The sequence below is a fragment of the Bidens hawaiensis genome, unplaced genomic scaffold (genome assembly GCF_021521415.1).
Source record: "Bidens hawaiensis isolate Kalapana, Puna unplaced genomic scaffold, B.hawaiensis_p1.1 tig00007430_1, whole genome shotgun sequence".
NCBI lineage: Eukaryota > Viridiplantae > Streptophyta > Magnoliopsida > Asterales > Asteraceae > Bidens > Bidens hawaiensis.
In genome coordinates, this window is record NW_027491519.1 from 429,910 (window position 1) to 454,537 (window position 24,628).

Here is a 24,628-nt window from a genome sequence, read left to right on the forward strand (position 1 = left end):
TGATGATTCCGATCCTGCCAGTTCACACCCTCTGACGGTAAAACTCCGTTAGTGGATTTTGAGGGTGTGACATTCTAGCCAAGAAAGATGGCAAGCCTCGCTTGATACGATGAATTCCCTTGCTTTCCGAGTTCGATATTGAGATTAGAGATTAAAAGGGAATGGTGAATGTAGATGCGGATCATTTATCATGTCTGGAGGATCCGAAGAGAGAGGATATTAGGGAGGATTCCATTGGAGATAACTTTCCCCACGAATCGTTAATGATGGTACGGGTGAAATATGAGAGAGAGTCAGGTTTGTACGTGAGTGCTGAAGAGGAGGGTCTGCCATGGTTCTCCGATATTGCTAATTGTCTGGTCGAAGGAGTGGTGGTCAAGGGCATAAGTTATCAGCAAGGGAGAAAGTTTTTTGCAGATGCCAACCACTACATATGGGATGCACCTTATTTGTTTCATGTAGGCGTCGATCGAGTGTTGAGGAGAAGTGTGAGTAGGGAAGAGGAACGTGAGATTTATAGGCATTGTCATGAGGGTTTAACTAAAGGCCATCGTGGTTCGTCTTCCATCTCTAGGATAATTCTAGATTTTGGCTTTTATTGGCCAGCGATTTTCAAAGACTGACACGAGTTTTTCAGATAGTGTGACGCGTGTCAGCGCACTGGTAACATCTCATCCCGTAATGAGATGCCCCAAAACCCTAATTAGGTTTGTGATGTTTTCGACGTTTGGGACATTGATTTCAGGGACCGTTCCCTTCATCTCGAGGGAACAGATACATTCTCGTGGCTATCGGCTACGTTTTCAAGTGGGTAGAGGCTCAAGCCTTGCCCACTAGGGGTATTCAAAACCGGATATCCGAAGTTTTGGATATCTGAACTTCTGATATCCGGACCTTTTAGATAGTGAATCGGATATCCGAAAATTTGAAGAGAAAAAAAAAACAAAAGCTATTTAAGAATAAACTTACAACATTCAAGAATTAAGTTTTTCAATCCAACAAACTAAACACAAATTGTTCAAAATACATATAAACAATCAAATAACATACAATTCACTGTTCAAAATAAACCCAAGTGATGAGGGATGTGGTGATGACGGTGAGACGATGGTTGTGGTGAATGGCCGACGTGCGGGATGCTGGGTGACCGGAGAGTGTCAGACGAGCTGTGGTGGGTGGTCGGAGAGTTTGAGACGACGTGGAGGTGGAGGCGAGAGTTAGTGTTTGGTCGAGTGTTCTAGTATTATTGGAAGAAGAAGAAGATAAGAAGAAGAAGAAGATCAAGAAGAAGAAGAAGAAGAAGAAGAAGAAGAAGAGAGAGATAGAGATGTAGGCTTTTAAAATTATAAAATATGAATTAGAGTTTGAAGTGTTGTAGTGTGCATAAAATAAAATTTAAAAAAAATATTAAATATAATATATCGGATAGTTCGGATATCCGAACTATCCGAAATATCTTTAATTGCTATCCGAATCTGAGTTTTCGGATATTTCGGATTTGGATTTTTCTGAACACCCCTATTGCCCACTAACGACGCCCGAGCTGTAGTGGGATTCTTGAAGAGGTTGTTCTGTCGGTTTGGTACTCCCAAGCTCTTAATCAGTTATAGGGGCACACATTTATGTAGTGCCTAGATGGAGAAGGTGTTGGCACGTTATGGGGTCACCCGTCGGTTGTCCACCGCCTGTCATCCACAGACGAGCGGGCAAGTGGAGAACGCAAACCGAGGAGTGAAGCAAATTCTGGAGAAAACTGTTGGCAAAAACCGAAAGACCTGGTATGAAAAGTTGGATGACGCGCTTTAGGCTTTCCTCACAACATTTAAAACACCTATTTGGACCACAACCTTTAGGATGGTTTACAGGAAAGCGTTTCATCTACAGGTTTAGTTAGAGCAAAGAGCATATTGGGTGTTGAGATCCGTTAATCTTGACCTGACCCAAGCTGCGAAAAACCAGTATCTCCAAATTCATGAGATAGAGGAGTTGAGAGATGAGGCGTACGCTAGATCAAGGAGTTATAAGGATCGTACGAAGGCGTTTCATGATCGAAAGTTGAGGAAGGTGAAAGAGTTCAAGTGCGGGGATCGGGTGTTGGTTTATAATTCCCATCTGAAGTTATTTTCAGGTAAACTTAGATTGAGATGGGGAAGACCATATATGGTGAAGGAAGTTTTTCCACATGGTGCAGTTGAAATTCAAGATGTTGATGGGAGCACGTGGAAGATGAACGGCCATAGGTTAAAGCACTATATCGGTGAGCAGGTTGGTTCGATCGAGGAAGATGTATTTCTCCTCGACATCCCTACTTTGATTTCTTGATAGGGATAGGCCTCGGGAAATACTTGGGTGTATAGTTTGTATATACATACATATATATATATATTATTTGTTTTTCTTTATTTTTGTATTTGAGTATATTTTAAGTTTTTAGAGTTTGTTTTATGCCTACTTTGGGTGCTCTGAGCTTTGTATTGTAGGTTTGGATACTTTCGTTCGCACTCAATCTTCATTCGGGCGAGGGCGTTTCGAGCTTATTTGATTGTAGAGGATACCCAAAATTCGCGGCCGCGAATGAAATGCTATACGGTAAATTTATTGGAACATGAGATACGAAGATCACTGTCATATTACCAGGAGAGTTTGTTCCAATTTCTTTATGCTTTGTTTTATTTTATTTCTACTTTATTTTTGTTTTTTACATGGCTCCCATTGAGGACAATGTAAAATTAAGTGTAAGGATGAGAAACTAACGTTTTTAGATTTATAAAAAATAAAAATAAATAAATAAATTGAAATTTTTGAAAATTGTCTCAAAAATTCTTTTGCGAATAATGGAAAATGATATTATTGTTTAACGCTGATCTAATAAAACTACTATTATATATGAGATTAAATAAAAAAAGATAACACACTTAGTTTGGGATATGTGGGTATGCCCAACTAGCTTTAAAAGGTTTTCCTTGATTATTATTAATGTACCAAATAATCATAAACCTTGTGGGTTCTCATCTTGAGGGGGTAGTGAAGCTGAAAATTCGTTAAGGCATAACGAGTATTACCGTAATTTGACTACCTTGAGGTGGTGAGAATTACATGCTCTTAAAATTAGCATGTCACTCCGTTTTATGAAAGTAAATAACGAGTGGTGGCGCCCTACCATGTCCATCTTTTGTAGGAGCATAGAAAAATTGTTATGTATTTAGGTAAAAGATGTCTAAGAGCACAAAGTTTTGAATTGCACAAACATCAAAGATGTGCATTTATGTTAAAAGTAAAAGTGAATGAGAAAGTTATGCAAATGCTAAAGTTAAAAAAAGAGGCCAAAAGGAACATACTAAACGAGGTCGAGAGCTTACGTGTTACCAAGGGGATGGTGACTCTGAGAATACACTATTGGGGTTCGAAGTTTTTTAGTCAATAAATATTTTTAGGAAATGCTAAGAGTGGAGGCCTGAGACCGTCATATACTGGGTTACAGCTCGGGTGAAACAATTCTTGGGCCGAACTCCGCTAATATAGTTTTAGGTTTAAGTATTACTCTTACGACCTCACTTGACCTTTCTTCCATCTTCCACCTAAGTGCATTTTCTTTTTACCATTAAAGAGTTTTTAGCTTACGGTGATAGGTTAAACCTTAAGTTGAATATTACTCTTAAGTTGCATATATATAGATTTTTAAGCTTTCAAGAGACAAAGAGCTAAAGTGATTAAAATATGATTGAGTCTCTAATCAGTTTATTTTAATGTAATTCAGTGTTTATTAAATATATTATTATTACTCTAAATATTCTACTTGAATTAATGTTATGCTTTGTAGGTGAAAATGAGAAAAAAAAAGCCTTCATTAGAATGTTTAATTAGGTGGGCTATATTAAATCTATACATGACATATTATGCTTCATGGGCCACATTTGGATTAATTATGAATTTAATGATTCAATTGGGCTGGAGTAAGTCGCAAGCTAAAAAGAAATTGTTTGGAAGGCCACAAAAAGATATCATTGAGTATACAACAGAGGTGATGAAAACATTATTATTATTATTTGACAGCAACCGCAAAAAGTTTAAAAGAGGTGACGATTTCATTACTATTAATTCTCTCTTGGTAGCCAACAGTTAACAAAAAGGCCTAAGAAGCAGACGCAATTGAGAGAGAAAAAGGAAGCGGTTTTGTGTTCGGGTCACATCTACTTCAAGTTTGGTTTGATTTCATTATTTTTATTATGAACTCCATTATTGAACTTAGTTATTTTGTTTTCTTGAACATAATTATTGGCTAAACCTCTCATAGTTTCCTAGGTTTTGAATGAATATTTGTTGAGTTTTGGATTGTTTGTCGGTATATTGGTGAACTTGTGTTGGATTAATACTATTGTAACCAACTTATTGATATTTAATTAGATGAATATGCATGCTTAATATTAATTTACTTTTATTCAATCATTTCGTATGTGTCTTTGTGAACGTCTTTCATGTGTAGATGCATATTAGGTTACCTACTGTGTGATCGTAACTAGTTTATAGTTGACATAATCAATGGGAACTATTGTTTGAAGGTTTAGAGAAATTAAGTGCTCAACCTATTTTGAGACTGAGAGGTAATAGATAGTTGGGATTGTCTTATTCATTAGGTGGTTTGGGTATATATTGGACGAAGTGAATTTCTCCCTTATTTTCTTTTAATTTTTGCTATCCAGTGTCTTTTTAAACATCTTTAGGTTACTCCTTAGAGTACTTTAGTATTGTTGGAGAGACTGAGAGGTAATCCAACCAATCGGTTTGCATCATACGTTCCTTTGGTTTTCCTTTTAGGCCACCCCATAGAACGATTAGGGATCCATTAGGTTGCCTAGTATCTTTAGATCTATGTTCCATCTCAGTTCTCATTGCCGATAAGCGTCCAATATTCACAAATAGGATTTCAAGCCTAGGTAACGCCTTTCTCGTTATTGTTTTAGTATAAGTCTTTAAGTTTTAATTTGTTTTTTCTAGTTTAATTTAGTTTAATTAATTATTAGTTTTAAATAAAATAAATAAAAATCCAAAAATAATGTTTCTTAATTATTAATTTAATTAGCTTTTAGAACTAGTCTCGTTAATTTAATGCGTGTCTCTAGGGTTCGATATTTTAGGTCTTCCCTTAGTTATAATACACCCGATAAGTTCACTTGCCTGTTGCTAGTAAGCTGGTTTAGGGTATTCTAGGTTTTTATTACTCGTTGTGTTGGGTCATTATTTACTAAAATTTTATATACCACTTTACACACGTAAATAATATACTTTGTTTAATTATTATAAGCACAAACATTGTATTCAAATATATTTTCATATAACCGACTTTAATTATCGGTGCTGCATGCTTATATCGTGTGCCATCTGACACACTGTCCTATGTTATTAATGTCTACTAATAATATGTTGGAATCAACGCACCTTTTTATAAGTAAATAAACCACATTTGGATGTTTTATTGTTTTAATATAAATAGATAACTTTTGTTTTGAAAGGCGAATTTATATAGAAGAAAAAAGAACGGGACCTGCAACGGCAGAGACTACTGACCCTATTCTTGTTCCTAGCCGTCTTTTACGAGTCCGGAAAGCCGGATCCTCAAAATAGAATAGAGAGGGCGGGCAGGGCTTCCGCAAGAGCCTCCCCCCTCTTCCCAGTCAAGATAGATGGGAAGGAGCCCTTCAAGGCCATAACCAGTCTCTTTATTTATGTACATACACCTTTGTTTCAGGGTGGGGCCGCCCTTCCTCCTGCTAATCCGGCCATTTCCGAACCTGTCTTTCTCATCCCATTCAAAGGAGGACTTTTCAATTCTTGCGATTTCCAGCCCCCTTAGCTTCTTATTTTATATATAGATAGATATCTTATTTATAAAGGTTCCAAACCTTAGCTCGGCTAAATAATAGGCTCAATGATCTCTTTCTTCGCTTCGATAGGCCGGTACGGCGCTCCGCGTGGTTATATTCATACATTACAAGTCGCGAGAGCTCATAGAAGATACATGAACAAAAATAAAACGAAAGGAACAAACACAAACACACTATAATGGAAAATTGACAAAGTTGAACCTACACCAATCCTCTTAATCCAAGCTCGACCGTCTCATCCGATATTTCTTTAGTGATTTATTAGTATTAATGTAATAGGAGCGTCAATGAAATTATTCTAGTTAGATTTGATCTAGTTTATAGTGACATAAAGTAAGCAGTTCTTATTGTATCGGCCAAAACCTCGCTAATTGATCTTTACGGTGCTTACTCTATCAATTAGATACTTTACCCATAGACTAAAATAGCTAGGCATATCTATTTCTTCATATTTCAACTTCTATGAAGTTTATTTCTTTTCTACAGCTAATAAAAATCGTTGTTTTAGACGATGCTTATGTAGAAAGCCCTTCTTTCTAGTATTTACTAGTGAATTTGATTTTTCTTTACTTTTTTCTTTCTATAGTGGAGATAGTCGCACGTAATGACAGAGCACGACCATATTATTAAAAGCTTATGGTAAGAATGGGTTTCGTTCGAGAACTCGAAAATAATATTCCAAAGCTTTTGTGTGTTCTCCGTTACTTGTGTGGATAAGTCCTATGTTATAGAGTATATAACTTCGGTCATAGGGATCAATTTCTAGTCGCATAGCTTCATAATAATTCTGTACAGCTTCCGCATAATTTCCCTCGGATTGGGCTGACATCCGTTACGGTCGTCATTCAATTCATAGAATCTCCGTTACAGAACCGTACATGAGATTTTCATCTCATACGGCTCCTCCCTTATGTGCATAATGATAAAATAACGAAGATGAAAAACTTCTCATTGTGAACTGAGTAGGGCTAGTGTTTTTACAAGAAATCTCTAGCCAACCTTCCTGCAAGAGATCTTTTCTTAACATCAAACGTATGGTACTAGAGAGAAATGATAACTCCAACAATTTCTCTCTAGGTTATATTGACGTCTGTTAATCTAGGGCTTGAAACTTAACCCGTAATAGACAACTTTGTAAAATAATAAGCAAAACGTGGTGAGGTACCTATGGGAACGACGTAAATAAGAAAATTTGGAAACGAGTTAGGGTTTTCTATTAATTGAGCGTTATTTTGTCATAAACTGCATGCTATCTGATTATAAAACTAAGAGTCATAGATTGATAAATGTATGCTTGAGAAATAATGAATCACAAGTGTTCATGATAACCTTAGCTACGCTATATTAGAGATTCTGACGTGTCTATAACCGATAATTCTTGTTTAGTGGGATTAACCTGATAGAGTATTAATCCATTTTAGTATCTCACCTGCTATTATTAAGATAAGTCCTAAAGTAGTTATATAGATAATATCAGCATCAAACTCATCCTTGATGATTCGACACTAATTTTTTACTTATTCGTCCTCTGTTGTTCCTTAAGATTCTTAGTATTTAGTTTACTCAATTAATTAATTCAAGTCTTTATTAAAACTTGTTAGGTTACACTAGGATGAATAACTTATTATCAACAGCCCATGAGTCCACAAATTGATATTTGGTAACTTACCTGCACTATACTATATGCACAATAGGTATGCTTAACTATTTACATGTCTAGATTAGTATTTATTTAGTCTTTTACCTTTAAAACTAATTTGTGCATGTTCCCATTTTTATATTACTATTCAAGTACGTCAATTAACAACAAATGTTTGTATAAACAACTAATAATAACATTTAATATAACATTTACTTCCACATAGTTGGTTGTAACTATGGGTGTTCATCGGATCAACCCGATCGGGTTTCGGGTTAATCGGATCAGGTTAGTCGGATTTTTCTTAAAAAATATCTAACCCGAAACCCGACCAGACTAAGGTTCGGGTTAGTCGGGTTCGGGTTATTCGGGTTTTTGTTTAGTCGGATCGGGTTAATCGGGTTGACCATGTTACTTTATAATTTGAAGTTGATTTTTATGTTTGTAACTAGTGAGTTGCAAAATTTCTCATTCCACTCAATTTTCAATTTATTTCACAAGTAATTATCTTATAATTACATATAGGCTTGTAAACGAACTGAACGGACATGAACAAAGACATGCCCGTGTTTATTCGTTTAACTTTAAACGAATACGATCACGAACACTTAATCAAACAAACATTTGTGTTCGTGTACGTTCTTTCGTTAAAAAATGAACATGTTCGTGTTTCTTTATGATCGTTCATTTAAAATCTAAACGAACAGTTCACGAACATAAATGAACACAATTAAACAAAGATAAACAAACTTGAAGAAGCATGTACATACATTAACGAACACAAACATACATAAACGAACATAAATGAACGCATTTAAATGAACACAAATATAAACATATTATGGTGATATAATTTCAAAATGCAAATAATATTTAATAATTTTCTATTAATATATGAACGAACATGAAAGAACGTAAACAAACTTACATGAATGATCATAAACGAGTGTTCACGAACATAGATGAACAAGTGAAACATTTGTTCATGTTCGTTCGTTTATTTTAAAAGAACTTCTAGTCTAACGGTTCATGAACAAGTAGAAGAATAATTAACTCATCTATAAAACTTTCAGTATTGACTTTTAAGTGCTTATTTCACATTTTCATTATTGTATTTGAAGTAAAGTATCATCACTAATCAGGTTATTCGGGTTAACCCGAAACCCGATTATTTTCCAATAATAAACCCGAAACCCGACCCTATTAACAATTCGGGTCAATCCAAATAACCCGATTAATACTTTTTGACCCTATTTAACCCGACCCTATTTAACTTATTCGGGTTCGGATCGGGTTAATCGGGTTCGAGTATTTTGGACTCCCCTAGTTGTAACTAATACAGCTACATACTTGATCGTGCATGTAATCCAATTTATAGATTTTAGTGTCGTGCACGGTCCACCTGTAACTACAAACAATATACATTTTTTTTATCACTGACAAAAAAATTTTCATTATTGTTTATTAATTATTTATTACTCTATAGTACCGCGTTATTATACTATGTATCTAAACTAGAAATGTTATATCGACATTTCGTACGCCAGATGTGTCCGTTTATAGTTTTGATGTTTCGGTTATTTATGCAGATGAACAGGTTTCATCTAGGCAAACAAACAATTAACTAAATATCTAATTAAATAAGTCGGGCCTAATTTTAGGCGTTATATCCTTCGGGTTCAATATTATAAACTGGGTCAGTTCAGTGGTAGATTCTAACATAGTTTTGGGCCTTTTCATTTTAAATGTCCGGTTTAACTTAAATGGTCCAGTTGTGTACGTTGGGCCGATTCCTTATGTATATGGGTTTAGGCATTATGTCAGGCCTACTTATATTATAATGTTATTGGGCCAAGTAATTTACTAACTGGGCTTTTATACTTGGACTTAGTATATTGGGCGTCTAGATACACAATTAGGATACGCCTGTAACATCCCGTTTTTCAGTTTCAGTTAATAAATGATAATTATTATTATGAGTTGGGTTTTTATTTGGTTAAGTAATTAAATGAATAAGAAAGATGTGCTTGGATGAATAGGGAACAAAGAAGACTATGGGCTTAGACCCATGACCCACCATAACCCACGACCCATAATATATAAACCATAATCTACCCATTTATTCACCCATTCATTCATTTTACACCACCAAAACACACACTTAAGCTCTCAACCATTTTCCTCTCTTTCTCTAGCTGAACCCAAGGAGAAAACCGAGCATCGATCCGAGGTAATGATGCTACGACCTTATATGGATCCAAACCCGCTAGATCTAGTCGTGAAACGACGATCCGACACCCTCAACCATTAGTCACAAGATCCGGATGAAATTGGGTATAAACCGATCAAGGACGAGCTTAGGGGTCACCCTAGCTCAGATTTGGATCGATCAGGGCGAAAAACGGTGAAACACGTTTTTCCACCCACCGACCGGTTTTCTGGCATGGCGGCGCCGAAAAGGCGGCGCGAAGTTTAAGGAGAATGTCAGATAATGTTATAACATTCTCTAACCTAACCCTAGGCGTGTGTAATGAATTCACTATGCCATTCGTTACGGAGAATTAACGAATAAGCCCCCATTCGTTAGGCTCATTCGCTATGCCAATTCGTGAAGAAAGAATAACGAATGAGCTTCACTCGTTAAGCAATTCGTTACGGAGAACTAACGAATAAGCCCTCATTCGTTAGGATCATTCGTTAAGGCAATTCGTTAAGTGAGAGACGAATGAACCTCATTCATAGTTCATTCGCTAGCTAGACCAAATGAATGAGTCCTTTCGTTATGAAGACCCTTTCGTTATGAAATAACGAATGGGTACTCCATTCGTTATAAAGAATGACAGAAAGTTCCTTGGACTTAGAATAAAATGGTTTAATTACATAGAAGCCCTTGAACTTTATTAATTGATGAAAGATACATTAAAGGATTAATGAGTTAACCATAAAATATTATTAAAGAATTCTAATGGAAATTTTGTTAAGAACAGTTAATGAGAATAAAATTTTTCCAAACTGACCTGACAGCTTAACCCCATCCAAGGGCTCTGCCCCTTGGACCCCGCTAGGGGTTGCCGCCCCTAGAATCCCGCTGCCAGGGGCGCTTCCCCCGGACCCCCGTCAGTTGATGGTTATAATAAACTAGAAATACGTTATAGATAGTGATAGTTATTTGATACGTGTAATTGTTATACAGTTAACCGTGCCTAGTTAAAGAAATGAGTTACCATTAACTCTGAGAGGAACCGAGTTCAGGTGAGTTTCTAGCCCCATTTCCTTGTTATGTTTTCGGGGCTGTGTGCATACTCGATGTGACTAGTTAATACACTTACCCTAAGTGGTTAGTGTATGCCTTATATGATTTATGTGATAATGATTGAAGTTATGAATGAATGTTTGTCGGTACGTGAACAATCTTCGGATATTGCACGTATCGCCAAGAAAGGTGAGTTTTTACATAAGATGCATGAATGATATATGAATGATTAAGAGTATGTGTAAAAGTATAAAATAAAGTGTACGTGTAAAAAAGCGTATGTATGGTTGCACGGAAAGAAGGGACCAGAAACTAACAATATTTGAGATAGAAGGGACCAGACCCTAGTAATATCTGAGATAGAGAAGAAAAGGACCAGACCCTACTAATACCTGAGATAGAAAAGAAAGGGAACATACCCTAATAATATCTGAGATGGTAAAAATAGTTATCTATGTGTGGAAGAATGTATGAATGAATGTATGAGAGTATGAAAGAAAGAAAGAAAGTATGTATGTACGAATGAAAGAAATGCAACATGCTAAGTATGTAATGTGTATCTTCGGATACGTATGTATGTATGTATGTATGTATGTATGTATGTATGTGAATGTATTGTATGTTGCCTGATTAACTAGAACTCACTCAGCGTAGATGACTTTTAGTATGCACGCAAATGAATAGGTTGAGGCAGCTCGTTTGAATAAGGACACATGACATTGGACTGAAGATATTGGCATCTTGAGAAAAATGTTATGTTGACATATAGGATTATGTTTTACTTTAAAAGACAAATTTGAATGATGCTGAGAAAAGATTTAGAATGATAATTCACTCTGATATATGATTGTTTTATTATATTACACGAAAAATTTTCATTTACTCTGATATTTAGAACAGTGTTTATGAGTAAATCCAACACTAAAGTAGGGCACCAGGATCGAGGCTTTACAACGCCTAATAACTCGCTATGAGTTGGTGGGTCAAGCTAACTACAATCTTATACACGTGAAGTTCTATAAATCGTTCAATGAAGATTATCGGTTATTTCATCACTCGTGACGCATTATTAACTTTAAAACAATTCAGACCCTATTTTCAGGGTAGTTACAGTCTCTTAACTATTAAAGAAATTTGTCCGCAAAATTTAAATAGGTTATATAGTTGAGAGTAACGTGTATTCTTCTAGTTTTATGTTTTACAACTTTGTTATCTTAATCTTACCCGGATCTAGACATAGAACTAACGTCAAATGAGCCAAAAACAAAATTCAATGAACACAATAGGGTTAGTTGTTCAAGTTTCGAGGAAGATACATGGTTTCTATAAAAAATAACTATGTCTTAACTGGTTAGGTTTGGAGATGGAGATTTTAGTTAGTCTTTGATGGACTTTATTCTCCAAAATGAGGTCTTGAAAGGTATTGAAGGACTAGCTGCATATTTATCCTAATTGTTATATCCTTTGGGATCAAACTCTAATGACGTGGTAATCGGAACACGGAACACGTAACCAAGTCGGTTCCCAATTGAGCCAGTTCAGGCTTATGGCAATAAAATTGAAACATCATAAGGTTGATAAATGATTGTATGTTAGCATATAGATTTTACATTTGACAAAACAAATATAATTAATGATTAGTTTAATAATTGGCATAAGACGATATTTGACAAATAAATATATTTGATATGAAAATATTTTTTTAATAAAGTATTACTTCCTAAGACGGCATACATTTATATTGGAAAACAAATATATAGGTTCACCAATTAAGTTTGGGATTTGGAAATACTAGTCGAAGACTTGGAGAAGTTGAGCATCTTATTATAGTATTAGCTTGATTCCCCGTGTTATGATAGCTTATTTAGGTTTTTGTTTTTAAATGTTTTGTTATTTCGTAGTTTGTAATGATTTGTTTTGTTTTTTTAACATAGTTTTGTTTTGATTTAATACGCATATATTAGTTTTGTTACATTCATTATTTGTTAACGTTTGAGCTATTTCAATTGAGATGTGTAGGTTTTTTAGGTTTTTATCAAACGAACATAAACGATTTTTACAACTTTGTCAATAATTGATTAGGAAGTTTGTTTTAAGAGTTCATGCAAGTTAAACAAAGAACAAACGTCGAATGTGTCAAAAACAAAATTCAATGAACACAATAGGGTTATTTATATACATTCTTTCAACATAAAATTTCCCAGGCTAGCATAAAAAGCTAATTAATTGAACTTTCAATAATAATTTAGAGAATTATAACAAAAATGATTAACTGTAGCAAGTATTTAATTTTCCAAATTCACACAAGGAGATGTGTTTTAGATTATCCATGTTGTCTTTCAACCAATAGTTACAAAAGAACATGAATGAGACATGGATGATTGATTTACTTGAAGATATCAATCATCAACTTGGATCTAGTTAATTTAAGATATTAAAACACATCTCATCAAAAGATAATTATACAATAACCGTTACTTCAAGAACTAGAACCACATGTTCAACAAATTCATCAAATTAAGTTAAGCTTCATCATAAATTCAAGTGGTAAATATAAGTTTAGCTTATGAAGAGCGTAGTAAGACATACAAATGAAAGATAAATGATTAAATTATGATAATCTAACCACAATTGGTTATATATATTCTCTTTAATGATGGATGCTTCCAAGCCTTCAAACACATTCTTTGTTATTCAAAGTGAGAGTAAAGTGTGTGTTTCATGTGAGAAACTTGCTTGAAAGACTCTCTATGCACCCCCCAAGAAGTATGACATGCAAACAATTTACACATTGTCTCGGAGGCCATGCACGGCCCAATGCTTTGCGTTTTATGCATAATTAATGTGTGCCAAATCGTACATGTGAGGTCTGAGCATGGGGGCGTGTTTGGTGAGGCACATGGCGTATTTTGAGTGCATATTTTTTATATTTTGTCTTTGTATGAGAAAAGTGACCACAAGAGTGCGTTTGGTTAATTACAACCCCATGCTTTCTTCATCAAATTTTGTCTTTACTTGAAATGGTAACCATGGGGCGTGTTTGGTCAAGCACGGCCCCGTTTTTCTTCATCGGATTCTGTCGTTACTTGAAAAGGTGACCATGGGTGAGTGCTTTGTCTTGTGATGCACAGTTATTCAGTTCTTCTTCGTTTTTCTTCATATATTCATAAGTTTTTTTATTTGAGGACGGGATAAACCTAAAAAAATGAGTACATACCGAATAGCTATTTGAACTAAAGATTATAATAAAAGAGAGTATTTTGGAGATTATTTGATTTCTAAAAGATGTATATTTTTATATATAGACCTTTACGTTCCTCCATCGCAATATGCGACAGAGTAAGATTTCGGCTAATAAAAGGGTGAGTCCGAGCATTTCACCTCCCACACTCTAACATACTTTAAAAACACACACATAACCTCGGGCCGCGTGTCTACGAGTCCCGAGCCTTGAAGTTTCGACGGTTCATTCCTCAACACGTGACATTGAGTAGAAGTGTTGATCGATCAATATTAAGCTTTATACTCCAAGTACTGTGTTAAGGTAGGGTTTCGGTTAAGTTATTTCAATGCGTGGCTTAGACTTTAGTCGGGGGTATAGCCTAAACCTTGAACAGTTTATATATGTATATATATTAGTTTTTCATATACAAAGGTTATGATCAAAATAATGTTTCTTTACAGTTAAGAAACATAAAATTTTACATACAAATGATATGGACAAATTTACTTACTTCTTGAAGAAGAAACATAAATAGACGTTTTGTCACACCCTGCCAAGCCAGAAGCGTATGCGTGTGACGTTATGTATACCGTAATCATATGATTATCGCCAACATACATGTATTAGGATATCAACAGTATTAAGAAGCGTTTACAAATCATAACTTATTTTCAAACTAAATTTGTTGAAAACAATTAGGATATTTCCTATATAAGACCCCAAACATCGATAGGGTTGTACAATCAAAATCCTCCAAAATTTTATCCTAATTATGCATTGAGGTCCCGTCTTCATGATTCCTTATGTGCGTGTTATTTCCCTGAAAAACATACGTTTAAAAAAAGTCAACCCAATGGTTGGTGAGTTCACAGGTTTTGACACTCGTATGAAAATGCATTATTCATAAATCATTGAATAAGTTCACAAACAAGTATACGATGTCTACAATAAATTATTCATCCAAATTCTCACACTTCTCATCGTTTTTTCACACAAACAGAAACCCTAACCCCTCATTTCAAGACGATGACTTACGACGGCTCTCGACACATTTATTCATTAACTCACAATTTGAGGATGAGAACAAAAGCCACGGGAGGTTTCGAAGACTACAAAATACGGTTAAATTGATGAGACATAGTCATATCTTTATGCCCTAAATGATCAAGTCGATGTATATCGACGATTGATGCAACAATTTTAGGATTTTGCTATTATTCAAACATATCCGATAAATGGGCATTTAGAACGAGACATTCATGGTGTGGTAAACGGGTCGAAAATTGTAGTCGGTTAATCAGACATTCGTGCTTCTCTACGATAATCATTTTGTCACATACGACATGGCGAAGGTTGTCGGCAATCAAGGAAAAATTGAGATGATTAATCAAGATGAAGATTTTCTGCCATGTGCTCTTGCTATCGAACCTGCCTTTGAACAAGATGCACATTTTTCTATCAGTCTACTTGAACTGTTAGAGTATTTGGATTAATATTGTTTGTCTATTGTAACATCTCGAAAAATATCATATTTATTTTGGGTTAAAAATGCCAATTTTGAAAGTCAAAGGACCCAAAAATATTTTAATAATATGTTAAAGAAATAAGGATATATATATAGATTATAAAGATGGTTGAATTCCATGTTAAGAAAATGGGAAAAGGGAATCCATCCCATAAGGAAATAAGGAAGAAAATGGAAATCTTTCACGTGGGTATACATAGGAAAGATAAATTCATCTAACACGGAAAGTAAGAAAAAATTGGAAGCTCTTTATGAGGTGTTGAGTTTCCATAGTAATATTCATATATCTCATGCATGCGCCAGTGGTCCTAGCAGAGGGTGCGAAGCACTTGACGAACACGGGCACAGGTTCGGGCGCTGGGCGCAATGTGGCGTTTTGATGGAGCACTTTGCACTCCGCAATCTCGCATCGCCGCGAGCCGCTAGAAGTGACTAGTTCTCAAAAGTCAAGGGACTAAAATGAAAATTCTTATATTTGGACCCTTCGCGTGACGCGAAGGAGCAAGAAGTGATTCCTTCGAGCGACGCGAAGGAACCTAAGTCTTACCCTGAAAAGTTTTGACACATGGTGACACGTGGCAGGTCTGCATGTCAACCCACGCGACCCTATGGATCTATTTCATGCGACGCGAAACAAACCTTTGCGCTACGCGAGGGACAAAAGACTTCAGTGGCGGTTAGGCAGCCATGGGTGATGCTCCATTCATCCGTCTCACACCTCAAATCACACAAACCTCGAAGCGCGTGCCACTACTCCGACGTTCGTGTCTCGAAGTACGTGCAAGGTGTAGAAGTGTCGTTTGTTTATTCTTTTGATTACTCACCAACAAGTAGAAGTGTTGCCTGCGTCAAGCCTAGGCATTTCATAAGCTAGCCCTAGAAGGTAGGGTTCTGTCCAATTATTTTATTATCTATGGCTTAGACCCTAGTCGGGGGCATGGTTTATACCTTGATTAACTAATAAGTGAACATAGTTTTCATAAGACGAGGGTATAGATAAAATATAATTTCTTTATGACTTTAAAGATTTTATAATGTTTCTTAAGCCATAAGAAACTTAGTATATATGTTTCTTCATGAAGAAGAAACGTAGTGTTTAAATGATGAAACCTCTTGGACTATAAGTGTAAGTATTTTATAAAAGAGAAATGATTATCAAGGTAATGATTATACAAATAGACTAAAGGTTTAAAGCTAGATTGTTGATCTAGTGTTATAAAAGGTTAATCTCGTACTATAGGTCCGAGGTAACAAGATGAATACGTCATTGAGACACACCGATCATAACAAAGGTGAATACGTCAAAACTTTTTACAAGCGTGAATACGTCCAAACTCTTTACAACTTTATAAATCAAGTCATAAATTGTTTACACGGGATTACCTATCCCTAAAATGTTATAAACAGAAGTAATCGATGGCCCTCAGACTATCGTATACGTTTGTATGGATCCTTTCATATGTGGTTAGATGGTGGGCACACCGCACCACGCCTGATTATGCCTCCGCCACGTTGGGTCGGACCTACGATGTTCGAGTGGGGATAATCTTGTGTATATAGGTAGTGCCTACGATCTCGAATACTGCGATGTTCGCTGAACGATTTCGAGTTTTGCTGGAGTTTGTAATAGTTATTCAGACTTTTAGAACTTGATTGTTTTCTAAGCCACGTTGGGTCGAGGCCTATGATGTCTCGAGGGGATAATTAAGCATTAAAATGTTTTGTGTTACCGTATTCACCAGCATGCGTTGTTGGACGTATGTTATAAACTGTTATACATGTAATCAAGATTAGATGTTTGGAGATATGGATAGACGTTAGACGATCTGATGGCTCAGTCACAGTTTTATTATTAAAATAATGTAAATATGGTTTTCTTCTTCTAAAACTTTTTTAACAACTAACATGTGTTTAATCCCCGTCTTTTGGAATATATTAATATTTTAATCATAACTTTCGCTTTACAGCCTTAATATCTGATATATTTGCAAAACAGTTACCAACTATTGGTCACACGCCTAGACCCAAAGTTGGGGTGTGACATCTATTTTTTTCTTCTTAATACACTATCTTTTATTAATATTATTATCATTTATTTTGCCAATTTGCTTATATTATTTATGTTTTTAGATAGTTGTTAGTGATAGTTTCAGTTAGTTATATAAATAAACAATATTTGATATGATACGATACTTGTGAGATTAGTTTACTAAAGTTAAACACAAACAATATTCAATGTGTTTATTTTATTATTTGGTCATTTGCCGCATCATAATTCAACAAAGATATAAATAAATAACATTTCTGACACTAAAAGAATTAGTTCAATATTACAAGGGATTTGGTACAACAATAATTACTAAACAAAATTATAGTCTTTTTAATTTTGCGACAGTATGCGTTTATCCACATGATTTCACCAATGCATATCACCCTCGTTTTGAATTTATCATTTATCTGTGACGTCAACGATAAGATCTTGCGGGTCTTTTCAAGAAACAATTGACTTCATTAACACATAATAATATGCTTCTCCAACTTTGAATATACTTTGTATCTCGGGTATGCCTTTATCAACACGCTTACACCGATGCTAGGAGGGAGGGAGTGGGGAGAGAGGGATATATATATATATATACTAAGTTAGTTTTAATTTTTATTTTATTTTAGAGTATTTATATTTTAAATATATTTATTTCTTTAGTTTTAATAATTTGCACTTGACTAGATTTAATGAAAAAAGTTAGCTGTGTTAGGGTCAAATGACATAACGTGAAAGATTTTGTAAACATAAAATAGGTTTTTCTTGCATTTATAAAGGTAAGAGATAACCACTGAAAATTCATGTAAACGTAAATGACGAATTTTGTTATTTCAACTTTTAAAGACACAGTTTGGCATATGTTTTTGAAGGACACAAATTGTTAAAATTACCATGCACGGCGATCTCTTCCAAATCCATAACCACCACAACACATTATGCCATGTAATCTCTTAAAAGTATTTCTCAGGGCGCATATAAATTCTTAGGAAGCCATGTCTAGGTCAATGATAGCCAACGGGTTCTTTGTTGTCGTTACTTGTTTGTTTATAACTGCAGGGGCCTAATTGTCAATTGTTGAAAGTAGCTTAAGGAAGTTTGGTTTCAATTCTCACATCTGGTGAAACTTGAAGGATTGTTAGTGTCAAAGATGAAACTAGCTAGTTAGCGCTTGAGTGACTGTTATAAGCATATTAGGTCATTGACGGCTAGCTAGTTCATTCGTTTGATTTCTTGTACTTCGCTTTCATCTATGAATCATCTTTAGTTTTTTGTGTAATCATACTTCTTTATATTGAGCAAGCACAAAGATAATTTGGGTAATCATTGTTGAATTGTATGTGTTCTTACTTCATTTTTCATTGTGAGTTCATTAGTTAATTTATTTAAATTCCGCTATTTGGTTACCTAAAATACCTTTTCTTTTTAATAGTTTTAGTGTTACTCCCAAAAAATCTTAATATCTAAGAAAATCCATTTTTTGAAACACACTCTTTGATCAGAATTATTTATTTTGAAAATACTCTAGCCTTACATCCAATTACTTATTACTCTTTTGTGCTAGAAAAAAAAATGTTTTGAACCAAACTCCAATGTTACAAGCGTCACCAAGAATTACTTGAAAACCATCAAATTCTAGAACCGGCCAACTTACATCCATAAGTTACTTCTTCTACACCTGCCACGTCTCACTCTTACGACTGCCACGTTTTACACTTCCCGGACGTCAGCATCCCACACACTTTCTTCACACGCGGCACGTCATCATCAACCACCCTGTACAACTAACCCTATATAAACATCCACACTAACTTACTCTCCAACTGTTTCATTTCAAATATCAAACACACAAAACACAAAACACCATGCACAATATTAATATACAACCGGACCATGATCATTTCCGGCGTCCGTTGACCGCGGACGAAGAGCATTCCATCATAGTCTCCGCCCTCAAAGCCGTAATCTCCGGCCACGATACTACCACCACAAACCACCTGATGACGTCATTATGTGCACACCCAATGGAAGTATGCAAAGTGTGTAACATTGAAGGTTGTTTAGGGTGCAACTACTTTTGGCAAAATGCACCAGTACTACCGAGGAAGAGGAAGCGGCTGTATAGAGGAGTACGGCAGAGGCAATGGGGGACATGGGCCGCGGAAATTCGGGATCCGATGCGGAAAGTGAGAGTGTGGCTCGGCACGTTCGAGACGGCAGAACTTGCTGCCCGAGCGTACGACCGAGCCGCCATACACTTCCGTGGGGTTAAAGCAAAGACTAATTTTCCCCAGAGTGATTACCGTGAACAAGTAAATGAAGCATGCATGAAATTATCTCAATGATACTTGACCATCTATCAAGTTGAAGTGCTTTTGATGGTTTAATGATTGTGGTGACTTTGTCTTTTGGGTTTAATTAAAAGGCTAAAAGCTATGCATGCAATTATGTGAGTGAAAAGTGTTGGATAAAGAGGAGGTTGATGTGATTTTTTTAAAAATAAATTTATGATACTTTTGAGGTTATTAAGCTTCCAATATAAGACAAGAGGTTATTTTATTTTATTGAGAAGGTGATGTACGTGTCTCAAGATTTGTAGTATGAAGTGTCTTGTTCGTTTGCTTAATGAGCAGGGAACTATCTCTGAAGAGGTAGGTCCCAGCAGAGCCCAGTTGGACCCGCATGACTCAGCTTAAAGACGTCTGCGCAGAAACCAACTGGATCCGCAGGACCCACCATGCTCAGAGACGTGACGTCCTTACGCGCAGTACGCAAGCTGTTCCCGCAGGAAATGCCTCCCAATGGTGTACTCCGCCTGTTCCCGCAGCTGCGGATACAAGCCATCAGGGAAGGCCACCCGCGCAGCAAGGCTACACGCACAAGGCACTTAGCTCTCAATAATTCAGTAGTCACCTGAAGGAATGAGCAAAGCCGGGAACAATCCCGCACAAAGGCGGGAGGGGGAATACTCCCGCCCAAATAAGCCAGTCCGTACGATACTGGAGGATCTTTTGTACTGTACCTGACGAGGTATGGGCAAAAGATCTGACCAGAGATACGACAGCTCATTGACAACAGTATGGCGAGCAGCATGCTCTTATACTGTATGTCACTATTAGCCGCTGCCTACTCACCAACTCCTGTCATACCACGTGCATAGCCGGCAGTTGGTGGAAAAGGAATAGTACACAGCAGGCCTGGTCACTGTCAGCCGCTGCCTACCCACCAACTACCAGCATGGCACGTGCGTAGGCCACAGTTGGTAGAACAGGAATACTATTCAGCCGGCTATACCTTCTTGGAAACCTACCTTCGGCTATAAATACCCCAAATGGTATGATCATCTAATCTCATCTTGTATCTTACATCTTATACCTGATATCTGCTCTAGCAATCTCTTAATATACACTTATATTCAAGAGCAATCTAGTCTGATTCTCACGCCGGAGGGTGGTCACAAGGAGGTACCCCCCCTTCTCAGTGACGAGCTCACGGTGTCTGTTTTGCAGGTTATCAAAAGAACCATCTTTGCCGGGTCTAACCCCTCGTGGGAAACATCTATTTAACCCCCAGATTATCCGTAATCTGCCCGGGGTCCATTAGTGTTTCTTCATTTGCGCCATCCGTGCATAAAAGCTAGAACTTCATTTCTTTTCAGTTTTTTCAAACTTCTGGAAAGATGGTTAAAGAAACTCCGGTAACCACAACCCCAGCTACTGGGGGGAATACCGGCGACTACACAGTTTTTACGAACACTACCCCAGTTACCCAAGCTGGGGCAAGTGCAGTAAATAATCACTCACTGGGATTCACCGATACCCAGTTAGAGAAACAACGAACGAGGCTCCCCCGCCAAACACTCGATGAAGTTAAAGCGTGGGCGGAAGCACGTCAAAAAGAATTCCAAGCTGAGTTGGATGAACGCTTACGTTTACTCCAACAGGCTGATGAATTCCTAGAGTACTTTGACGATGATTCGGAGGAATCCGATAGTGACGCAAACCCTCGTCATAGGGCGAAAGGGAAGCGTAAGGAAACGGACTCCCAACCGAGAAGGCGTTTTGGAGAAACCTTCAAACCAAAAAACGCGGGTGGAAACCCACGTGACTTCTCCAAAACATTTACACCAACTGCTGCAAAGGCGGGAACGTCCAAATTTGCAAGGGACATTGCGGAAGCAATCGTCCCGAAAAGTGCCAAACAGATGTCCAACATCGGCACTTACGATGGTATATCTGATCCAGATGATCACTTGAACAGGTTCATAGCGGAGGCAACCGTCAGTAGTTGGACGGAACCTACGTGGTGTTACATGTTCCAAATGACGCTTGTTGGGGCAGCTAGAGCGTGGTTCGATCGTCTACCGGTCCACCACATCTACGATTGGGAAGACTTCCAGCAGAAGTTTAGCCAACACTTCAGCCAACAAAGAAAGTATACCGAAGAGCAATGGACAATCCTCAAATGCATTCGAGAGGAAGATGAATCTTTGCCAGACTTCATCACTCGCTTCAACTCAAAGAAGCTAAGTCTGGGTAATATTAGCGAAGATCTTGTTCGCGCTGCCTTTATCCAGGGCGCGAACGACCCAGAGCTCATCCGCACCTTAACGGGTAAAGATGGCATGCCATCCACATGGGATGCCATCATGACAGCAGCTAAACGCTTTGCGGAAACGGAGAAGCAACTGGGTAGAGATCTCCCCCAGAGCACAAACCTCTACACCCAGAAAACAAGAGAAGACAACGTCCTTACCGCCCGACTAAACAAAAAGCGGAAGCTAGGCATTTGGCAGTCAAGGGTAAACTTTGACACCTCATCCGGCTTGCAACATCGGTTAGGCGGAAGGGATAACGTACAGTCGAACCAGAACTCCAGATGGACGCCACTCACCAAAAGCGTCACCGAGATATTCGCCACTGAGGATCTCCCATGGCCAAAGGCTCCAATAATCCGACATCGTCACAATGCTGATCGGAGCAAATACTGTGACTTTCACAGGACAAAAGGCCACAACACTGAAGAATGCACAGACGTAAAGGACATGGTCGAAGCATTTGTCAGAGATGGGAAGCTCGCGCACCTCGTGGCGCAATGAACGCTGAGCAGGCTGATGCGTGTAGAACCCCAGTTGGGGAAAACACGAATAAAATTGCAGCTTCAATGTTGGAGACTACATACTGCGTAAACAACGAGATCCCGAACCAGGTGCATATCGGCTCGATGGCACTCCCATCCCAACATGGAAGGGAGCTCAATTACACAGTTTGCATGTAGATTAATTCCAAAATTGTAAAGGCCCAGAGCCACTTCTAATGGAAATGATTCTCCTTAGAACATCGACGCTGATGATGTTACATTTATACTTATGAACTTTCCACACGGATATGCCGGTCTTCACCGCATACATAAGTGTGAAAGTCGTTGCGTGGGGAAGGCGGCAAAACCCGCATAAACCCAAAAAACGGCAAACCTTCACGCAGGTCAGTTAAAGGTAAAGTTCAGTCATCCCACTAAATGAAAGTGCCGGTACTAACCGCACGAATCATGATAGAGGAAACTGAACACTAACCTATTAACAACCGCGCATCGAACGGTTAATTTATTCAACACTGATGCCGGTTTTCACCGCATAATTACGTGGAAAGTTGTTGCGTGGGGAAGGCGGCAAAACCCGCATAAACCCAAAAAACGGCAAACCTTCACGCAGGTCAGTTAAAGGTAAAGTTCAGTCATCCCACTAAATGAAAGTGCCGGTACTAACCGCACGAATCATGATAGAGGAAACTGAACACTAACCTATTAACAACCGCGCGTCGAACGGTTAATTTACTCAACACGGATGCCAGTTTTCACCGCATAATTACGTGGAAAGTCGTTGCGTGGGGAAGGCGGCAAAACCCGCATAAACCCAAAAAACGGCAAACCTTCACGCAGGTCAGTCATAGGTAAACTTTGGTCATCCAACTAAATGAAAGTGCCGGTCCTAACCGCACAAATCATGAGAGGAAACCAAACCTATTGACAACCGCGCGTCGAACGGTTAACTTATTCAAAATACCTAAGAAAATTTCTAAAAAGATGAGGAAAACCTCCACGCAGGTCAGATATAGGTAAAGTTTAGCCATCCTACTAAGTGCAAGTGACGGTCCTACCCGCACAATCACGAAAGAGGAATCAAAACTTCAACCTATTATCTACCACGTTCAAAGGTTAACTTATTCTAAACACTTGGAAAATTGCTAATTTAAACTAAAGTATGCATGAGCAAGTCATATAACGTTTATAAAGCAAGTCATCAAGTGAAAGTAGCGGTCTTACCCGCACAAAGATTTATATTTCATAATATTCATTACAAGAATGGCCGGGTAACTACCAGCCTACAAGAATATAAATCTATACAAGCTAAACCTATCCTAACAGTGGGAAGGGATCTTCAGGATCAAGCTTCAGGACCACTTCCACTTGGACCAGCACCATCAGTAGAGCATGGCGGTTCAAGGAAAGCTTTAAGGATAGCTAGCCCATCATCAGCAGCAGCAACTTCGTTCACCTTCTCCACCACCAGATGAGGGAAGGCGGCATACTGATTCACTGCTTGGTCATAAACAGCTTCAGTATCCACATCATACAAAGGGAAGTTGGAAGGCGGGATGCCTTTCTCAACGAACCCTAGACCAAGCAGGAAGCCGGCCTTTTCCCCATCCTCATGAGAAGCGTTGAGGGCTGCGCTCATGGCATCGTCGTATGATGTGTCCGTGAAGACTCGATGCACAACCTACAAAAAAAATATACAAGTATCAAAACCTTTTCTATTTACAAAGAAAAGCGTGAAGACATTATGAAGCTAAGCTTACCTGAGACAACGCTTCTCGAAGAAGCCATTCCTTGGCAACCAGAGCCTCCTGGAGGGCAGCTTGAGCTTGGTTACGGGCGCGTTCGGCTTCACTTTTGTTAAGGTTGGCAAGCAACACTTCTTTAGCCGCAGCCTCTTCAACGCCCTTTAGCTTCCGCTCAGTATGATCAAGCACCCCCCTCTGGTCCAAGATCTCTTGGAGCTTCTTG

General features: G+C 37.6%; 1 pseudogene; it reads left to right on the forward strand.

The window, feature by feature from the left end:
• The first annotated feature begins 19,428 nt into the window (after positions 1-19,428).
• Positions 19,429-19,908, forward strand: LOC143635310 (ethylene-responsive transcription factor ERF109 pseudogene; annotated as a pseudogene).
• Positions 19,909-24,628: the final 4,720 nt, after the last annotated feature.